This window comes from Myodes glareolus, chromosome 18 (genome assembly GCF_982192425.1).
Source record: "Myodes glareolus chromosome 18, mMyoGla1.1, whole genome shotgun sequence".
NCBI classification, from domain to species: domain Eukaryota; kingdom Metazoa; phylum Chordata; class Mammalia; order Rodentia; family Cricetidae; genus Myodes; species Myodes glareolus.
The window spans coordinates 17,876,617-17,898,619 of NC_142043.1; positions in this window are offsets into that span (position 1 = coordinate 17,876,617).

A 22,003-nucleotide genomic window follows, 5' to 3' on the forward strand; every position below is an offset into this window, starting at 1 on the left:
GGTATACACCAGGGCAAAATGGACGTTTTGGAGTGTACGTGAATCACATGATGAGTAAATTCCACTGAGCCCTACGAAATAATAATTGTTCTGGACTATAACTTCCACTTCATTATGATTTTTCATTTTTGGGGTGGATATTATTTGCACATTGAAATTCTTCTTATTTCTTCTCTTAAAAATCTGGTAACGAGGAACTGGAAAGATGGCTCAGTAGTTAAGGGTCAAAGAGGACCTGGTTTTTATTCCCAGCCCTCACATGGCAGTTTACAACTGTCTGGATCCCATGGCCTCCATAGGCACCAGATCGACACGCATCTGGTTAACTGACATCGAATACACGCACAGCACCCATACACATAAGCTAATGTTATAATTTTTAAGATTTAGTATTAGTTATGAATTGTTCAGTATAAATTCCCTTTGACACTTGATTATGAAAGTCTTTTTGTCATCCACAAGACACAATTTTACCTGATATATATGTTAATTTTCATACAAACGAAACTTCTCAAAACTTTAACAATTAGTTTTAAAAACTTGTGCAAGTCCCCAGGTAAATTTTCTCCCCTGAAGATGTTACAGTAAACATGAGGCAAGTGGAAAAACAAAATATTAAAAATAAAATTAACTTCAGGTGATCTTCGTATTTCCCCAAAGCATCATGTGCCAGAAACTCATGCTAGCAAAATGGGACTCAGCACTCAAAATCCTTGCTCTAAATTTAGACAGGAAAGAATGTGCAAAGCAATAGGTTGGACCTCACCAGGTGATTCACAGTAATTAATTTGTTACGAGCCTCCATAAATAAAACAAATACTGAGTGATATGCAGGCTTCTGTTGTTGGAAGCACCCCGTCCTCTCATTCCTGCCTTTCTGGATCCTGACATTATTTCTTGGTTACTGGTTGACAGTTCAGTGCCTTGAGTGTTGCTCTTGCTGTAGGGTTAGCAGGATAATTGACAAACCACAGGGATCGCATCCCTGAATGAGGATGGCCGGACTGTCAAAACAACCATGACAAACTCTCACATCAACTTCCACTGTAAGTCAAGGCTGTGAAGGAAAAATTCACCTTGGCAGAGCCATATGGGAAGTCTTTAGTTTAAAATATTTCCCACTGCAAAAGAAACTTCAGTGTAGAACAGAAACAATATAATTTTTAAAAAAGTATTTAGTATAGAAAAACACTGCAGTAGAAAGCACAATTAAGGAGAACATTAACCATTAAAAAAAATCTCTCTTAGATTTGTTATTTAACGGACCTTTTGTACTTCGCAAAATGTTTTTCACTTCTCATAGAAGATTGACATATATTTGAAAGAAACCTTTATTGATAGACTGTGTCTATGAAATATCATATGTTCATAATAAGTATGCACATATAGGCAAGTGAGTCGATGCAGTTTTATATACTGTATATAATTTGTTCAAGATGATCTTGTCAATGCTAAACTGTTGTGTTATATAATTTCATATTAATAGGCAGCTTGTCACAAGTGGTGATTACCAATTAGGAGGCTATACACATTTCCATCTTAAGGAAAACATTTTAAATTGTTTCAAAAACTCTAACTAAATTTGTGACTTTAAACATGGTCTCTAGACTTTCAGACTCTTATCCTAGATCTTTGAAATGACAGCTCAAGTGACATCTATTTATAATGCAGGAATATTCTCTGTATGAAAACATAGATTGCAACCCGTTGAAGGGAAATTAAAATGCAAATAGAAAAAAGGGCTATTTACTTAGTTCTGTGCCAGCTAACACATGGGATATGGACACCTAGGATTAGAAGGATCCAATTATTTTTAAAATAGAAAACGTAAGAGCTTATTCATGCACCACTTGGGTCTTGGAATATGATCAAAATAGTTTTGGAATAGTTAATCAGTATTTTTCCATCAGAGTCAAAATTTCAAAACATTAAAAAGAAAGAGCAAGATGCACAAGTGAATATTATTTACTGACAGACACTTTAGCTTAACAAATACCAAGACATTCAAAAACAAGGCTTGGAATAAAATGGCATTAAACTATCGATTTTTATCTTAGAAAACTGACATTTTTGAAAGTTTCATTAACATTTGTGAATAAGGGAAAAAACACATAACTTTGTGAGTCCCAACACACTTAGTCTTATTTTTCTGTACTATATGTCAAAACATCATTCTAGAACAAACTGTAAATATCCTCATTTTTATGCACATTTTGCTTGATTTTTTTAAACAAACTCTGGTCTAGAGTTGGTAGAAAAAAATAAACAGAGTATTGTAAGGAATACAGAGAATTTTCATCACAAGTGTGTGATGATAACTGCCAATACTGATGAGCCAAGACTGGTGGAGTGCACCTGGAATGCACACTAAGGTGGGGGAGGCAGGAGGATGCTGGTTTTGAGGCCTGCCTTGGCTACATAAGGAGACCGACTATCACTCAAAACAAAATCGAATCAAACTTTAATGGCCTTCACACACATATGCCCACGTTATTGGTATTAATTCCAATATTATTTCTTACATAAACAGTTGCCAAATTTTAATGCTTTTGCTGTTACTGTTGCTTCTCCTTTTTCTCTACCTCCTCCTTCTTCCTATTTAACAACACATATTTCAGAAAAACAGCCCTTCTTATCTTTTCCTGGACTAGAAATATGAAGTGTAACTCCAGTGCAGCAAGGGATAGTGGCAACCAGCTCCAATTCCAAATTTATCAGGTCATAATGTTTATAAAAATAGTTGCCCTGCAATATAATATATTTACAGTAGTTTGGAATAGGATTATTCACTATATTTCATAAAACACTGCTGTTCATGAATGTCCCCCAAGCTACCACCTTAGGGACAGGAACTATCTCAAGTCCATCACTTAGGTATACAGCCTTTAGTATCTGTTGTATGCAACTCTGCTTTAATTGCACACAGTCAGGGTGAGGAGTTAGAAGGAAGACTAGGAGACCTGTGAAGGCTTCTTCCCTGCTGGGTAAATGCTTTGCAAGTGCAGGCTTTGTGGAGAGGAGCACCCACACTGCTGAAAGTAAACCCTCACCAGAGTCTGTAAGGAAGCCCCAAACCCCAAACCCCACCAGTTCTCACATCCACTTTGGTACAGTCATGCCTCAGTTTGCCATGGGACCTTAGGTAGAAGAGTAGATACTGTCTCCCCCTGGGAAGGATTTTATCCACAGACATTGAATACTTCAGTATAACACAGTCTCCAAACTTGATGATTTTTGTCCAGTTATAGACTAAAATGCATGTTGGAGTGCATTTAAGACAAGCCAATCTAAGTTATGACATATGAAATTCATTTTCTACATTCAATAGCTTTTACTTACAAGAATGTTATTGGGACATAACTCCACTCAAAGTTGAGTAGAAAAAAAAAATAGTTGAGGGGAAATCTCCTCTTCAAGCGACCTTTTCCAAAATGTCTTTTTCCAAAGTGGTCTTTTCCAAAGACCAAGGAAAGCACATGGGATGTAAATTAGTTTAATTTTAATGATGTTACCACAAATATTCAGGGCAGTTATTGATTTCATTGCCTTAAGGTAACAAATTAGGAGATTAATTATCATGCCATGTCACAGATCTTAAACTTCAACCCAACTTGGCTACCTACTCTGCTTCTTTCCCAGAATATAATACGAGAGGGTACTGATGTGTGAAAGGTAAAACAAAGGTATTTTATACTGTCGGGTTTTTGTAGCTATTGCGATAGCTTTTATTCCAGATGTGTGCCATATCTGTAGCAATAATTGACATCAAGCCACCAAAGAGTCAATCATCTCTTCTACTGGGGAGAGAACACAAGCAGAACATGTGATAACAGTGACAGTAAATCTGAAGAGTGTCCTGATTGCTTACTGCTATAGTTCAGGCGAGCAAACAAGTGGATGCAACTTTGGTCAGCATTCTCTTGTCTCTCCATTTTACATATGAACAAACTAAGCTTCCAATCTGTCCAACATCATCAAAAGTCACACAAATATACACCTGTCAGAATAGCCAGACTCAAAAACACCAATGATAGCCTATGCTGGAGAGGATGTGGAGTGAGGGGAACACTCATCCATTGTTGGTGGGAATGCAAACTTGTGCAGCCACTGTGGAAATCAGTGTGGCGGTTTCTCAGGAAACTGGGAGTCAACCTCCCTCAGGACCCAGCAATTCCACTCTTGGGAATATACCCAAGAGATGCCCTAACATACTACAAAATCATTTGTTCAACTATGTTCATAGCAGCACTATTTGTAATAGCCAGAACCTGGAAACAACCTAGGTGCCCCTCAATAGAAGAATGGTTAAAAAAGGTGTGGAACATATACACATTAGAGTTTTACTAAGCGGTAAAAAAAACAATGACATCTTGAATTTTACATGCAAATGGATGGAAATAGAAAACGCTTTACTGAGTGAGATAAGCCAGACCCAAAAAGAGGAATATGGTATGTATTCACTCATATGTGGATTCTAACCATAATTAAAGGTCTTTGAGCCTATTATTCGTGATCCTAGAGAAGTTAAATAAGAAGGTGAACCTGATGAAAAACATGTAGCTATCCGCCTGGAGATTGGAAATAGACAAGATTCCCAGGTAACCTCGGGTGCATGGGCAGGTGGGAGGGTTGTTGGAAGGGGAGAGGGTTAGAGAGAAGGGAGTAGGGGAGGAATGGGGAAAGCTCGGCGGACTGGGATGGGGGGGTAGTGAGGAAGGATGGATATGGGATCAGGGAAGAATATATTTCAACTAAGGGAGTCATCTTAGGGTTTACAGGAGATTTGATTATAAATGGGATCACAGGTCCAAGGAAATCCCCAGATTGTTCTCTGGACAGAAGAGAGGGTGCCTGAAACGGCCTTGGCCCATAACCATACTGATGAATAATTTGCTCATCACCATAGAACCTTCATCTGGCGATGGACGGAGATAGAGACAGAGACCCACATCGGAACACTGAACTTAACTCCCTAGGTCCAAACGAGAAGCAGAAGGAAAGAGAATGTGAGCAAAGAAGGTAAGACCAGAGGAAACCTTCATCTGACGATGGATGGTGATACAGATGGAGACCCACATTGGAGCACCGGACTGAGCCCCCCAAGGTCCAAATGAGGAGCAGAAGGATAAAGAAAATGAAAAAGGAAATAAGGACTGCGAGGGATGCGATCACCCACTGATACAAGGGGACAGATCTAATGAGAGTTTACCAAGGCCAGTTAGACTGGGACTGAACGAGGACGCAATCCAGCCAGATTTTCTGATTGTGGTCGGATTCTCTGAATGTGGCTGGCCTGGAGTCTTTCTGAAAAGCCATTGACAATGACACTGGGACTTGTTTCCTCTGCATATACTGGATTTTGCGGATCCAGTCTGTCTGGACACTCACCTTCCTGGTCCTGGAGGGAGGGGGGAGGAACTTGAACTTCCCACAGGGCAGGAAACCCTGACTGCCCTAAGGGACGAAGAGGGAGGAGGAGAGGGAGTGGGGGGAGTGGGAGGGTGGTGGGAGGAGGGGCAGAAATGGAAACTTTTATAATTTAATAAAATTACTTTCTAAAAAAAAAAGTCAGACAACTTGGATGGGAAGGAAAGCCTCAGTGGTCCTCTCTATTAAATAATCCGTGAAATTAATTTTTTGCCATCGTCACACCACGCCATAATAACACAGTTGTATTACTAAGCCAGCACTTAAAGTATTTAAAATGCTGAACTGACACCTGTCTTAAACTTTGCTGAACATATATTTCGCTTCACTGAAGGACCACATCTTACCTGCTGGGCAATTTTTAGCTTGTCACATTCTTTAGTAACATAGGCTTGGTGTTCACATCTATCCATTCTGGATACAGCTGACATTCAGCACAGTCATATCACTTCCTTGTTTTCTAGATCACATGGCTGAGAACTTGGATAATCTATTAAAATCTTCTTAGTAAGCAGAGCTTTCGAGATTTACAAAAACCTGTATTACAAAAGAATATCTAATTGAAATCATGGTACAGTGAGGTAAAACATCCATAATGATATAACTATTTCAATCCTGTGAGAAGCAGATGACCAGTTCGATTAGACGAATGCTTTTGATATTTATGAGTCACCAACAAAACTGCATCATCCAAACACTGATTGGGTCATGTAACATGTATAGATTTGGAAAACTATTTTAAGCAAATAAGTTTTCTACAATGTTACTATGTTCCTGTATTAGTCAGGATTCTCTAGAGAACAGAACAGATTAGTTATATATTTTATACTTATATGGATTATATGATTATATATATTATACGTTTATATAAGTTATATATTATTATATGTTTTCTCAATTCTGTTATATATTATACAATATAGTACATATCATCAATTCAAATATATATATATATATGTATATATATACATATATATATATATATATATATATATGGAGATTATTAGAGTGGCTTACAGGTTGTGGTCCAGTTAGTGAAAAATGACTGTCCACCAAAAGAAAGTCTAAGAATCTAGTAATTGTTCAGTCCATGAGGCTGGATGTCTCAGGTAGTCTTCAATATATGCTGGATTTCTGAAGAAGTGAGTTCTAATGGCAGCGAAGGAATAGACTTACCAGCGAGAGCAACCGCAAGCAGGTAAGGAGCAATTACTTCTTCCACGTCCTTTATGTAGTCTGCTGGCTGGCAGAAGGTGTGGCCCAGGTTAAAGACAGATCTTTTCAGCTTAAATATCTGTATTAAAGGTGCGTCTTCCCAATTAAAATTATTTAATCAAGAAAACTGTCATGCAGGTGTACTCAGTCACATGGGCTTTAGTTAACTCCAAATGTACTCAAACTGACAACCAAGAATTACTATTACAGCCCCTCATCCAAAACTCAACAATATTGGGAAAGTTTCTTACTGCAGGGTTTAGTGGAGACTAGGTAAGCTATTCACGTATCCATATTACCTAATAATAGTCATGGAACAACCATCTTGTTACGGTAGTGAGGAAGAAGACCAAGGAAGGAGTCAAATTTTCACCTCAACCTAGCAGAGATAAATTCACCTTTTGTGATATATTAGGATCACTGGTGAGTAACAGGGGACAAGCATAGCACTACCAGTCAGATGGTGACAGTGTAAAGTTAATGGGAGAGTTGGGGTCGTTGTTTTTATATGTGAAAATACCACTCGAAATACCTCAGCACTGAAGGCTTAACTTGATTGTTTTAATCGATATAGAAAGACACATTGTAAATATGGGCAGAACCTTCTTGTACATGTCTAGATTTTTAAAAATACACCAAAGATTATTCTCTGTCTCCTCATTGACCTTTCTTCTCTTGTGGAACTAATTTGGTGATGAGTGTTTCCCTGGCTTTAGTGCCAGAATTTCCAGGCTGAGGATGAAAGAGTCTTTGGGAAACTTCTACGACTTGGAAACTACCATGCTCTTGGCCTCTTCAGCTATCCGACTCTCCAGTGTGAGACAATCACTATGGGATGATTCCGACTTCTGCAACACCTCCACCTGGGATCCTAGGCCTGGATATCAGTCTCTCGATGTTGAGAAAGAGCTGGTCAAATACTGTTTGGCCTTTCTCACCACTGATATTTATTTTTTCTTCATCTGAGTTTGTCTTGGTTTTATCTTCATTATTAACAGATTTTTTTGTTAAATAGATAATACTGAGGACTGAGCCCCCAAGGTCCAAATGAGGAGCAGAAGGAGAGAGATCATGAAAAAGGAAATCAGGAACGTGTGGGATGCGTTCACCCTCGCATACAAGGGGACTGATCGAATAGAGCTCACCAAGGCCAGCTGGACTGGGACTGAACGAGCATGTGATCAAACTGGAGTCTCTAAATGTGACTGACATGGGGGCTGACTGAGAAGCCATTGTCAATGGCACTGGGTCTTGTTTTGTCTGCATGTACTAGCTTTCTGGGATCCTAGTCTGTTTCGATGCTCACCTTCCTAGACCTGGAGGGAGAAGGGAGGAACTTGAACTTCCCACAGGGCAGGAAACCCTGACTGCTCTTAGGACTGGAGAGGAAGGAGGGGTGGGAGTGGGGGGGGAGGAGAGGGAGTGGGGAGAATGGGAGGGTAGGGGGAGGAGGGGAGGAAGTGGAAATTTTTATAAACAAATAAATTAATTAATAAAAAAATAGATAATACTGAGATATCACCATTTTTTTAGCATTTGAAGAATATTGTTCCATTTTCTCTGGCCCCAAAAATCAAAAGGACCAATGATGTTCAAGGCCTCATCATTATGGATAATGAATGAATATGGAAACAATCATTCTGAGTGAAATAGCCCATACCCAGAAAGACAAATATCACATGTCTTCTCTTATTTGTGAATGTTAGCTTTGACACTTCAGATATGTGTGTTTGTTTGATTCAAGATACCTATTTAGTAATGGGCCATGGAAATGTGGCTTTTGGTGGGGGGAAAGAGACAAAAATATACAATGAATTAAAGAGAAATAATGGAATAAGAAGGTTTGGATTGGTGTGGATATGAGAAAGCAGGTTAGAGGAGGGAATATAGAGAGAAGAAGTCATATAGATGTCATTATAAAACTTACACATAATGTGTGGGAGGGATAATTTGAAGAAATTATCCTATAATGGAATGACAATACACTACTAGACACCATAGTATCATAGGCTAACAAATAAAATGCCTATTTTGGATTTGTTAGCTACTGATGTACTATAGAGTCCCAAACATTACTGGCTATTGCCAGTGATACTGGTTAACTTCCAGATATTAGCTTCCAGAACTTGATGGTAAGACCCTATTGCAAAAGACACCATAAACCAGTCACAGAACATGAAGATATCAAGTTGGTACTGATCTAGAAGCTTCATCCCTACTGGCTAGCTTTCATAATTTTGAAAGGTAATATGTACACTATCAAAGGAGAAAAGTATTACTCAATCTTACTCAGCTAATGAACTCGGGGAAATATAGTATTGACTGGCCTGACAAGATAAGCCCAATGGTGCAATCATAGCATAAACATCGTGGTAGTTACCAACAACGTTCTGAAGTGAGAGAGAAGTTGATGCTTTTCAAGTGGGAATCTATTGTTGCTTTGTTTTGTGTGGGGTTTTTTTTTTTATTTTTCTTCCGTTTTCAGGAGCTAACCACTCAGTTGCTAAATAAATACACAGAAACTTATTCTGATTTATGAATACTCGGGCATATCTTGGCTTATTCCTAGCTAGTTTTTCTTAGATTATCTCATCTACCTTTTGCCTCTGGGCTTTTACCTTTCTGGATTCTATATACCCTTATTTATTTCTTACTCCATGGTTGCTTACATGGCTGAGTAGCTCGTCCCTGGCATCCTTCTCTTCTTTTCTCGCTCCTACCTCCCTCTTCTCTCTTAGGCCTAGATTTATCCTCCTGTTTATTTTTTCTGGCTAGCAGCTCCACCTATTTCTCTCTCCTGTCTAACTTTTGGCCATTCAGCTCTTTATTAAACCAATCAGGTTTTTTTAGGCAGGCAAACTAACACAGCTGTATAGAGTTAAAGAAATGCTGTCTAAAATAACGTAACACATCTTTGCATCATTAAGCAAATATTCTACAGCATAAATTAACATAACACATCTTGAACCAGTATTCCAAAATGTGTAGCTCAAACAAACAATAAAAATAAATAATAAAAAATCTGAACTCTAAAAAAAAAAAAGAAAGAAAAGAAAATCTGATCTCTGTTTTTACAGGCTTCAAATATACCTCTGAGTGAATGTAAGAGTGACGTCTTGTTTGCTAATACCAACAGGTATTATGGAGTTACTCTGCACTAGAGACTATACTGATAAACTGAGTCAAAAAGTTGGCAAATTAGCACCATGGGAGATATTACTGAGCATTTATTTAGAAAAGAAATTGATATAACAAAATGGAAAATACAGTGATGGCCAGTGTAAGGCAGGTATTCTGGAAATCTTGCTAAACCGAGGCCTCAAGCATTCAAGTGTACATGTTCATGAGATGAATGGAGTATGACTTGCCAGCATCATTCCATACCTGGTATTAGAATGTTTAGAGCTGAACCTCATCTTCGTGCACTCAGCCAGCTTCAGTAAAAAATCAAATGCAAGTGTACACTGGCGAGATACAAGTTCATCTGTGCTCTCCAAGGGAGCTCTCCAAGAAGTATTTGATGAAAATGCTTTCCTTTAAAATAATTTTATATTATGGAATTCGAGTTATCTGCCAAACTTTGGTATGCCGTTCTTCTAACATCAGTTCTCTTATCTCTGCCAAGGGAAAAAGATGCTTTGAAGTTATTTAAAAAAGTAAAAATTTTAAAATAAACATTAAATAAAGAAAAATTGTTCCTGCAGAGTTGTAGTGGCATACACCTTTAATCCTAGCACTTGGGCAGCAGAGGCAGGTGCTCTCCAAGTTCAAGGACAGCCTGGTCAAGAGAGCAAGTTACAGACAGCCAGGGCTTCACAGAGAAATTCTGTTTCAAAAAACTTAAAACACAAACAAGAGGAAGAGGAAGAAGGATTCCAATTTTTACAGAATGTATCATGGAGAAACTTGACTACACTTGTGTAAATTTTTGGTTCATCTGTCATTTCCTCATTCTCAACATGTAAGATAGTGTGGGAGAGAGACTGCAAGAAGCACAGGGCACAGAAACACTCCTTAATTGCTTTCAAGAGTGTCCTATGTTTTCATTCAAACAAGAACGTTGCTTTTTCATAATCCAAAGGCCACTGGGATTACATAAGCCATTCAATGTTCTATTGATCAGCTTTTTCGATATTAAACAACAACTTAATATCTCTATATTGGTCTTTAAGGGAAAAAATAATGGAGCAAAATTTTGCCTAACATTAGTTAGACTCTACAGGAAATAAAATTTCAAACAAATGTATAAGAAATAACTTCAAAAATTACCACAATCAATACACTATTAATGGAAATTTTTAAAAAATTTATTATACCCATGCAGTTCATTTAATAATGTAAATTTCTAGTCCTTAAAAGTTATTAATCCAAATTATTTAGGATAATAATGAAATTCAGGTTAGTAGTTAGTCACCTAATCAAATTTGTAGACATGATTGGGTATGTTTTCAGGGTCAAACAGATACGGCAGATGGTTTTCAAATATTTCAGAGATCTGCACAATATGACATTCAAAATGTTTTAATAACATAATTTTTTTCACAATGATACATATCTACTCCTGGCAGCACCAATTTTTAGAGAAGATGATTGACATAAAAAAAAAAACTTCATACCAAGTTTACTTTCTTTGTGGCCAAAGTTAGTCACTGAATAAGAAATTACCCTTGCTTCAATTGCTGACAGTTGCTGTCTAAATTGAACAAGCAGGACACAAAAGAATGTCATTGCCAAACCTTGCCAAGACAAGGTGGGACAATCCTTTACAATTCTTGCTTCATAGAAAAGTCTGTCAGATATTCAAGTTCTGTAGGCCGATGATGGATGCCCCAATGTGACAAAGGAAACTTGAGTGACTGTCCAGCCAGCCAGGTGCTTCTGTCATTTCTTAGTTTTGGAAATTTTTGTTCTATACTCCCTGTTTACTCAGGTAACATTATAGCCTTGTCAGATCTCTGCTGGAGTTGAAGATTGGATAGTTATAGTTTTTCTTGTTATCAAATTCAAAAATTAAACCTAGAAAAAGAAGTATAAAGTATATAAAGTTGAGAGGAATAAAAAGATAGTTTTGGGTTGGTAACACATGGTAGAATAATAAGCGAATTCAGTAAAAACTTTGAAACCACCAAGAAAGAAAGATAAGGGATTATTTTCTCTGAATTTGCAAATGCAAATGGACTGCACATTGTTTCTGTAATTCTTACCTGTATATATCTTAGCTACTGTGCTTATTGTATATAGTTTTACTGTTAGTTAATGCCTTCTTTTTTTATTAAAAAAGAGGGAAATGTGGTGTGATATTTTGTTTTGATTTTGTTCTTAAAATAAGCATCACTTTGAGTTAGAGAGTGTAGCTAGCCACTAGCTGACCAAAATAGTTACTTCTATGGTTATAAAAGTTTGCAGAACTATTGATAGGCAACTAGAAGCAAGAAAATATGGCTAAGAGGAACTCGGCACTTTTTGAGAAGGAATGGGAAATTCTAGACAGTAACTGGTGATTTTTCTGCAGTTTCTCTGATTATTCTGGTTATTATTCCTATATCTCTGACTCTCAAATTTTCATCAATAAAGAAAAGTCAGTTAACGCTTCCAGTAAGGATGCTACATCTGGTACACTGGATATGAGAACTTCTGCCTTCTGTTATTATATCTTATTTTGTATTTGGTTGTTGTTTCTTGGAGGTCTACTCTTTTCTAAATGGAAAAGGGTGGAAGAGGAGTAAGTCTGGAGTATCAGAAAGTGTGGCAGAGCTTCAAGGAGTGGAGGAACAGAAACTGTGGTTGGGATTAATTGGTGGAGAGGAGAATCTATTTTCAATTAAAAAGGAAAAGGATAAAAAGGGAAGAGAAAAGAAGAGGAGAGGTGATAAGAAGAAAAGAAAGGAAAGGAAAGGAAAGGAAGTGAAAGGAAGGAAAGGGAAGGGAAGGGAAGGGAAGGGAAAGAAAGAAAGAAAGAAAGAAAGAAAGAAAGAAAGAAAGAAAGAAAGAAAGGAAGGAAGGAAGGAAGGAAGGAAGGAAGAAAGAAAGAAAGAAAGAGGAAAGGAAAGGAAAGGAAAGGAAAGGAAAGGAAAGGAAAGGAAAGGAAAGGAAAGGAAAGGAAAGGAAAGGAAAGGAAAGGAAAGGAAAGGAAAGGGGAAGCTAGTTTCTAAATATTTATATCTCTTTTGGATATGTCCTAAAAGTAGACTCTGGAAAACTTGGTAAGAATAATGTATTTTCCTGATTCAAGTATATGCCTGGGTATACTTCTCAGCTATTCTTAGTCAAATGTTTAAAACAATAACCTTCTTTGAAAACTTTTTATTCAAAAAGCAACATAATTTAACAAGCATGTTTGATATTGGTGATTTGATGAGGACATGTAGATACAGCATATCCTAAAATTTTAAGCATATAATTTCACATAATCAAAAATTTGATCGATCTCTCAATTTTAGCTACTCATTGACCACCAATAACTCCTAAGTCCATATGCTTTTCTCAAGTCTTTTCTAAAATCTAGATTTTAGCTAGTGTTGCCACCCAGATGTCTCTCTGGCTTCTAAGATTTGATATGATAAAACTGGATTATCAATCTTTTTTACATGAAGATTTCCAGTTTTCATTCTGTAACTCTTTGTCACTGACCACTAATTACCCAGGCACTCAAACCAGTAACCCAGAAAACATACAGTTTCCTCTGATTCATACATTCACAGCACCTATAAAGTCATATCAATTTAATATTCAAAATCAATCTTAAACCTTCCTTGTGTTCTCTATACTCTCCACTATAATCCTGGTTTAAATCAATCATTTCCATATGATGTCCTACTAGCCTCATGTTAAATCTACCTAATCCATATAAAGCCTGCTGGATATATTTTCTACAACCACTAAAGAAGTTGCACCCCATTGTTCAGATACTTATAGGAGTTCTGTGACAACCTAGATGGAATCTAAGCTCGGTACTACCACCTTTAAGCCCCTCTGTGGGCAGACCCTACTTAATTTTTATCTCTGCTTTTCTTTCTCATGCATTTCATTCATTCAAATTGATCTTCCGTGGATGGAAATTAGATGGATCCAGGCACTTTCTATCTCAACACCTCTGTGTAGAGTCTTTTCTTCTGTGTTTCATTTGACTAATCAATCTTAATTAACAACAGGTTGCAACAGAAATTCTTATATAGAAAGAAATTCTTCCCATAGTCTGTATTTTGAGATAACTTACCCATTTGAATTTCCTAACATAACATTTTTTTTATAAAAAGTCTACATCAGGTTGGAAGGAGGTTTAATACTAGAGAATGTCTCTCATATGTCTGAGGCCTTGGAGTGAATCAATTGCCAGAACAGAATTAAAATTTTCCTCTATTTATAATTATTTTTCTGTATAATTACTTGTCATGTTCACTAGTTTTATTCTCAGAGTACAACTGTTGTGTAGTACAATTATATTTCTAAAACTTGAAACTAAGACATTTATATTTTAACTTTTATTCTTTCTTCATTACATGCTGACAGCAGTTTCCCCTCTCCCTTTCCTCCCAGTCCCTTCCCCCCACCCCCACTCCTTCCCAGAACCAATTCTGGGAAGAAGAAGAAGAGGAAGAAGAAGAAGAAGAAGAAGAAGAAGAAGAAGAAGAAGAAGAAGAAGAAGAAGAAGAAGAAGAAGAAGAAGAAGAAGAAGAAGAAGAAGAAGAAGCCGCCCAAGGATAGTCACTGAATACAGTATAACAACATAACAAAATATAACAAGATATAGTAAGACTAGGCATGAGCCCTCATATCATGGTTAGATTTGGCAACCCAGTAGGAAGAAAAGGGTCCCAAACCCAGGCAAAAGAGTCAGAGACACACCCACCTCCCTTGTTGGGAGTCCCACAAAAAACATCAAGCTGTCCAACTATAACATATATACAGAGGACATAGTTTAGATTCATATAGGATTCATGTTTGTTGCTTCAGCATATGTGATCCCCTACAAGTCCTGCTTAGTTAATTCTGTGGCCCATGTTCTTGTGGTGTCCTTGATCCCTCTGGTTGATACAATTTTTCCCCCCTCCTGCTGCAGGGCTCTCCTGGCTCTGCTTATTGTTTTGCTCTTAATAAATGCTTGATGAATGAACACTAAAATTGTGCATGTCATACAAAGAGGTTAACAACATCGATTTTAAAAGAGGGATAAATTAAATGAACAAACAGACCAAAAAGATTTCCTTCTCCAAACATCTGCAAAACAGCACATACAACTAACTTAATTAGCTCTTAATTAACATTTGGTGAATGAATAATTAGACACATTTTTAAATTATAAAAAATATGCATATATTAGGAAACTCTCCAGATTAGAGTTAAAAGAAGTCCAATTTGGTAAATCATGTTAGCAAATTGAAAGTTAACATTTCATATTATAGTGTTGAGTATACTTGCTGGGTTTTATGGTATTTGAAATATACCTTAAGATTGAAGTGTACGCTCAGATGCTAAAACCGCTTTCTAACAGAAAATAAAAAGCTCTAATAAAATTAAATTATCTTCACCCACATCCTTGAAATATTCCATTGAAGAGAATAGTTACAATAGGTGAGTATAAAAAGATCTAGACTAGCATTTTTATTTCACTGTGGTGAGTGTTAATACTCAAACTATGGAAGAGATAAAATTGTTTGTAAAACTGAACCAATTAGAATCTATTGGTTGTCTAATTAAAAATGAAAACCAAGTTTCATTAAGAAGCTAGCTCTAGTACCAGAAACAAAATCAACATTTCAGTGTGTAAAGTGATAATAATTCAACCTTAATCCCACCATTTAGCCTATTTAAATCTCCTCTAATTACTGATAATTCCAGAATTTTAGAGATCAAAGCTTTTCTGCTGGTTGATTAGTTTCTTGGTCTTAATTTTACACTCTTGGCCAACAATACTCTCTTTTTTTAAACAAATCTAAATTTTAAAGAAGCGGGAGTACAGCTGCCCTCACATGAGTCCCATTTCTAATGAGCGATGGATGTTAGGTAAATTACGGGTCTGTCATCAGACTCTGCCCTGTTGCCGGTACTGCCTGCTTTTTGAAAAAATTATCAAGAAACTGGGACTTGCTTCCTCTGCATATACTGGATTTTGGCGCTCCAGTCTGTTTGGACTCTTACCTTTCCTGGACCTGGAGGGAGGGGGGAGGAACTTGAACTTCCCACAGGGCAGGAAACCCTGACTGCTCTAGGGGATGGAGAGGGAGGAGGAGAGGGAGTGGGGGGAGTGGAAGGGTGTTGGGAGGAGGGGCTGAAATGGAAACTTTTATAATTTAATTAAAAAAATACATTTGAATCCCAGGAAAAAAAAAAAAAGAACCCTTGTGTTGACATCAAGCTGTGAAAATACCACCACTCCTACAAAACCCTTCAAACCACAAACATCACAAGTATCTCCCATTCTGTTTCCTCATCCCTTAAGATATAGAATCTCTGTTATGGGGGATGAGTTTCAAAATAGTCCTTTAAAACCTCCATTTTTATAAATTGGAAAATACTTTCTTTAATTCACAGTTATTTTCTCTTATTCCTAACAGTTACAGAAACTGAGAGTCAAGATCATTAAGTCACTCAGGAGCAACATAGCTAGGTTTCCACTTGGCTCTTAAACAAATTGTTTATATTTCTGTATCATCAGATACATCCTGAAATATTACTTTACTTTTTTTCCTCACCTGAAACAGTCTTACTTTTCCTATTTTTTCACATGGAACTTTCACACTTTCTTTCTCTGGTGTACCTTATTCTTTGCTATCTTCAATTCCCTTTATAAAATTAAAAATATATTTAGCAGTAAGATAAACATATTCTACAGAGGCCAGTGGCATCTCTTCACTGAAGGGCAAAACCGGCATTACTAACCTTACGCAGCATCCAACAAAGAAGCAGGAATTCACCAGAGATTTTTTTGATGTGATTGATGATTCTAAGACCTCCAAGAAGACTTAAGAAGGGCCCAGCAACTGGCACTTCCACCAAATCTGACATGTGAAGGGATTCACTGAGCTCCAAACCAATTCTGAGGTTCCCTGATACCAATTCAATTTCTTACAATGTGAATATTCTCAAGTTTCTTTCTCTTTTCTTTATACTGAAAGTTTTAGGAAGTTTGTATGAATTAATAACAATCCTGGGCTCTATGAAGCCAATCTAGCTTTGAACATGCTTTTATTGATCTTTCAGGTAAATCTACTGTGAATGTTATGAGCCAAGCCCAGATCACCAACTTCAAACAGAATTATAGGTACCTGTGGAGAGATATGCTGGCAGACGGGCTTTTACTAAAGCCAGCAGAGCAAAGGTGAGGATAAAAAAAAAGTTGCTTAATTAACATTTTAGATATGTTGTAGGTTGAGTGATTTCAGGCAGCTTATTAAATTCTCCCTGCTGCCTCCTGGAGGGTATCATTTTCCTTTCTTTCTATTTTACAGATGTAATCAATTTGTTTCTAATATCTAGACACATTAGCATAGGGAAGATTTTAAATATGTTAGGATTCTTTTCCATTCCTTCTTATGAGCTGGTTAACTTGTTCACTGTCACTATAACCAATGAATGCAATGTCAAGATGATCTTTTTCAATCCTCATTACTTGCAAAGAGCATTTCTCAGCTATAAAAGGAATAACATTAATTCATTGTTTTGGGCACAGATGAGAAGAAAACTATAATGTAATAGCCATTCAGACCTTAGGATGGATGACACAATGTTCATTACAGTATTCTGACCTTAAAACCCTGCACCTAGGTCCCAACACCTGCCAAAACAGCAACAAGGATCTACTCCACAGTTAGTTCCAAAAATGTCCCCAAGTTAAAAGACCCTAAATGTACTAACCTTGCTTCTGGGCCTCTGTTATGTCTGCTTCTTACTAACTGTGCCAAGCATGATCTGCTTTTGTGCATAGAAACAAAGTACTGTAAGACTTGCGGCTGCATGATTGTGCCAAGTTCCCATGCAGCCTACCAGTTGCAATGAGGAATTTCTTTGAGGCTTCAAGTGTGGTGATCTTTTGTGGGCTTACCTTGCAACATAATAACATGATTGCCCAGCCCTACCTTTCCAAGTATTAGTAGTCAAAACCATATGGAATATTTGTGGCCATTCTCAACATAGATTACAACAGTTTCTACTTACAGATAGTGCGGAGACAGAGTCTAAGGCCACTAGTGTGACTGTCACAAAGGTTCATTTCTTAGACGGGGTTATTATTTGAAAACAGACCCTTTGAATGAACCATAAAAGTCTAAAGTTTAAGTTGTACATGAAAAAGAAAGCAACAAAACAAAAGAGCCAACTGTGCAGGCCAAACCTTTCCAGTGAAAATATCATCTAAAGTGATTGATTTCATTTTGATTCAGCTCAAAGCATTTGGACTGCAAGTGTCTGGAATTGGAAACTAGCTCTAGCACAAATTGGAGGGTACTTTCCTTGAAGCAAAAACCAGATAACAAAATTAACAATCAGCATAACCTTGGGAGAAAAGGTATTTCTTGTAAATGTCCTCTAGTATGACGATGCCTTTTACCCAATGTAGATGAATGCTGGGGAGACTTCCAGCCCTCATTCTTAGCTACATTTCAATCAATGAAATTGGTATTTTTAAAAGAGTATCTGTCTGCCTCTTGTACTCAGATATTTATCAACCCTTGGTGAACATTCTTTTATATCTTCTCTTCCTTTTTATAGTATTATGGAGCCGATCCCAAATAATAAATAATAATCTCTTCATCTGTAGTTATTGTAATATACTATAGATCTTTAAATTTGAAGTCTATCAAAATGTAAAGGTAAGACTTGGGGGGAAAGTAAGCAAAACAAAAAAAAATGAAGCTCCAGCAATTATTCCCCCCAATAGCCATCAGTTTTAGCAATGGTACACACATGGAAACACCTTTACAAGAGCTATGGATGCTAATCCCAATGGCAAGAATAAGAACACTACCACAATTTGAGCTGAATTCTATCTAAGCAAGCTTGATTTTTATTGCAGGCACCTAAGAGCTGACCAGCAACTACCTACTAAATCAGGTAAAGAGAGCAGTCCCAAATCCATTCCTTGGACCCCTTTAAGGAGCAAATTTACCAGTAATTTTACAGAAGTGAGATAATGGGGCAAAAAGGAAATACGAAAACTTTTATTAAGAGAATTATGTGATTATAGACCACGTAATTAGGTGGGGTCAGGCAGAGACAGGGGAATCAGAAAGAGTCAGGGTATTCTCAAAATGAAATGAAGGCCATGGGTTAGGGAAGATCAGGTTTCAGGAAACAGAGCTACTTATCTCTGACAATAAATGGAAACTTATTTTTGAAACTACAACCTGAAGGTTTCTGCCTTTAAAATGGAGGCAGGTGGGTTCCTAAATAGAAATCATTCTAGTTTAAATATAAGTGTAACAAGAAATTTCCATGGAAAGGCATAAGAAATTTGTGTGACCTGGGTCATATTTTCTCTATACCACAGAAGCAGTACACAGGGAAAGGTTTCATCAACTTGGGTCAAGAAAGTATCAGAAAACATTTTCTTGATTCTTCCAAACTGGTCCATAGCTAAACACGATCATTAGGATAGACCTTTAGGTCTCTTGACTTCAATAGATTCCCCCTGCAGAGCTGTTCTGAGAGTAGGCAGAAACTCATAGCCCTGAAAGCATTCACAGTCTCAAGTTTTCATCCACCAGTCAACTATAAGAGTCCTGGGCTCTGAATAACTCCCAGTAGCAGGTAGAACTGAGCAGCTACAATATTAAGTCACAATTCCAACCTGCAAGAGACTCCTTTTTGATACCACAAGATCCACAGTGGTGCTGTGCTAAGTGCACCCTCTAGTGTTGTAGTAGTTGCTGTTGTTTGAGTCTCAGCATGACAAAGAGGCACAGCCTACATTTCTAAACAGTCTTACTGTTGAAGGGAATCCCTGGTTCAAGCCAGATTGTAAAGGTTGGAAAATGTGCATAATCCTGCAAATGAATGTGCATAACTCATGACCATAAGAAGTGAGAACACTTAGGGAAGCGCGATGTCTCTAAATGAAAGAGAAGGAGTGCCAGTGAGTGATCTGGAAGAAATAGAGATGTGTGGATGCCTCAAAAAAGAATACAAAACATCTGTTAAGAAAGTTCAGTGAATTCTAGTAATAGCAAAATATAGGGAAAAAAAAACATTCAAAAAAGAGAAATCAAATGATTACAACAGTTAATGGGTGTTAAAATGATAATATTAAGAAACAGATTTGAAACTAAAAAAATACAATGAATATAAAGAAAAAATGCAGTAAATTGGACATAGTAATATAGGCCTTTAGCATTCAGGAGGTAGAGACAAGTAGAGTTTAATAGATGTGAGGCTATCTTGTTTTACATAGAGAGTTTCTAGTGGGGCCGAGCCCCCCCCCCCAAAAAAAAAGACAGCATAAAAAAACAGAAGTGGCCATCAGAATTAAAGAATCTTTGAATTTGAAGACAGATTACATGAAGGTATAAACTTAGAGAAAATAAATGAAGGTCACAGGTTTCATGGTTTGGTAATTTTAAAAAGTGAGTATGTGAGTCAGAAATGCTCAAGGAGGAAGAGAGAAAGGTAAGGAATGTGGACTTACAAGAAATAATAACTGAAAACTTTCCAAAGTAGAGAAAGATACAGTATCTAAAAATGTAAAAGTTAAGTCTTCATTAGGAGTCAAGCTAAATCACACTTCCCCCAAACAAATGGTTAGTTGTCGGTGGAAAAAAAAAATCAATGTAGCTCGCTACTTAAGCCTAGCAGAAATTATACACCAAAAAATACTGTAACCAGCAAAGCTGTCCTAAAAAATAACAAATCCAGACTCTCCTTGACAGAACTGGCAGAGAACAGGGGTGGGTTTTTGAGACCGTACTGTAATTGATTTTATTTTTTTTACTCTTTGCTTTTTGGGGGGACCACTACCCAACTCTCAAATAAGTACATGGAGACTTACTCTTACATTTAAATTCCCAGCTTTAGCTTGGCTTGGTTTTAGCCAGTTTTTCTTAATTTAAGTTGTTCCATCTACCTCTTGCCTCTGGGCTATTACCTTTCTTTATTCTATATGTCTTTCTTTACTTCTTACTCTGTTGTTGGCTGGATGGCTGACATCTGGTATCCTTTTCTCCTTTTCTTACTCCTTCTTCTTTTCTCCTCCTTCTGTTTATTCTTTCTGTCTGGCAGTCTCACCAGTTTCTCTCTCCTACCTAGCTATAGGCCACTCAGCTCTTTATTAGACCAATCAGGTGTTTTAGGCAGGCAAAGTAACGCAATGGCACAGAGTTAAACAAATGAAATATCAAAAAATGCAACACATCTTTGCACTATTAAACAAATATTCCACAGCATTAACAAATGTAATAAATCTTAAACTAATATCCCCCAACATCATACCTAACACAGAAGACATGGTAAAGGTATGTATTGAAAAATTAAAGAACACTGATGAGTAACAGAAAAATATCAGCACATGTGTAGTCTATTGGTAAATTAGTAAATAGGAGCATATGTAAATATTGTGGTGTGTAACAATGAAAAATAATCAGTAAAATAACAAGCATGACAATTTTTAAAATTATAGAGCATAAAATAGATAAATTTAGATGTCAAAAATCAAAATGCAGACAGGTAAAATAAAAATGATTAACTTTACAAATAAAGTTAATTTATTTCAGGCTTGACAGCTTGAATACTAACCAAATCACATCTGTCTACAATAGATTGAAAAAATAGTTGAAAGAACCCATGAAGTACCTCTAAAGAAAACCATTTAGCTGAATCCAAACTGTCAATGTAGAAGTCAGGGGGTCCTTGAGGTAGATTACATGTTATTATATAAAAAACAACCTATAAGACTATGCCACAAAAACAAAAAATAAATCAGACAAACAAATAAAGAACTCTGTTAGAAGTTGTGCTGGATAGTTCTATGTCAACCTGATACAAGATAACATCATCTGAGAAAAGAGAACCTAAGTTAAGAAATGCACAAACAAGGGCAGTAACCATGTATCTTAGGGTTTCTGTTGCTGTGAAGAGACACCACAACTACAGGAGCTCTCATAAAGGAAAATATTGAATTGTGATGGCTCACTTACAGTTCAGAGGTTCAGTCCATATCATCATGTGGAAGATGGCAATGTGTTGGCAGATATGGTGCTGGAAATGTCGCTGAGAATTCTACATCTTACAGGTAACAGGAAGTGGACTCAGTGTCACCTTGAGGAAAGCTTGAGCAAAAGACCTCAAAGCCAACACCAACAGTGTCATACTTCCTCCAAAATGGCCACACCTATGTCAATAAAGTCATAACTACTAATAGTACCATTTCCTTTGA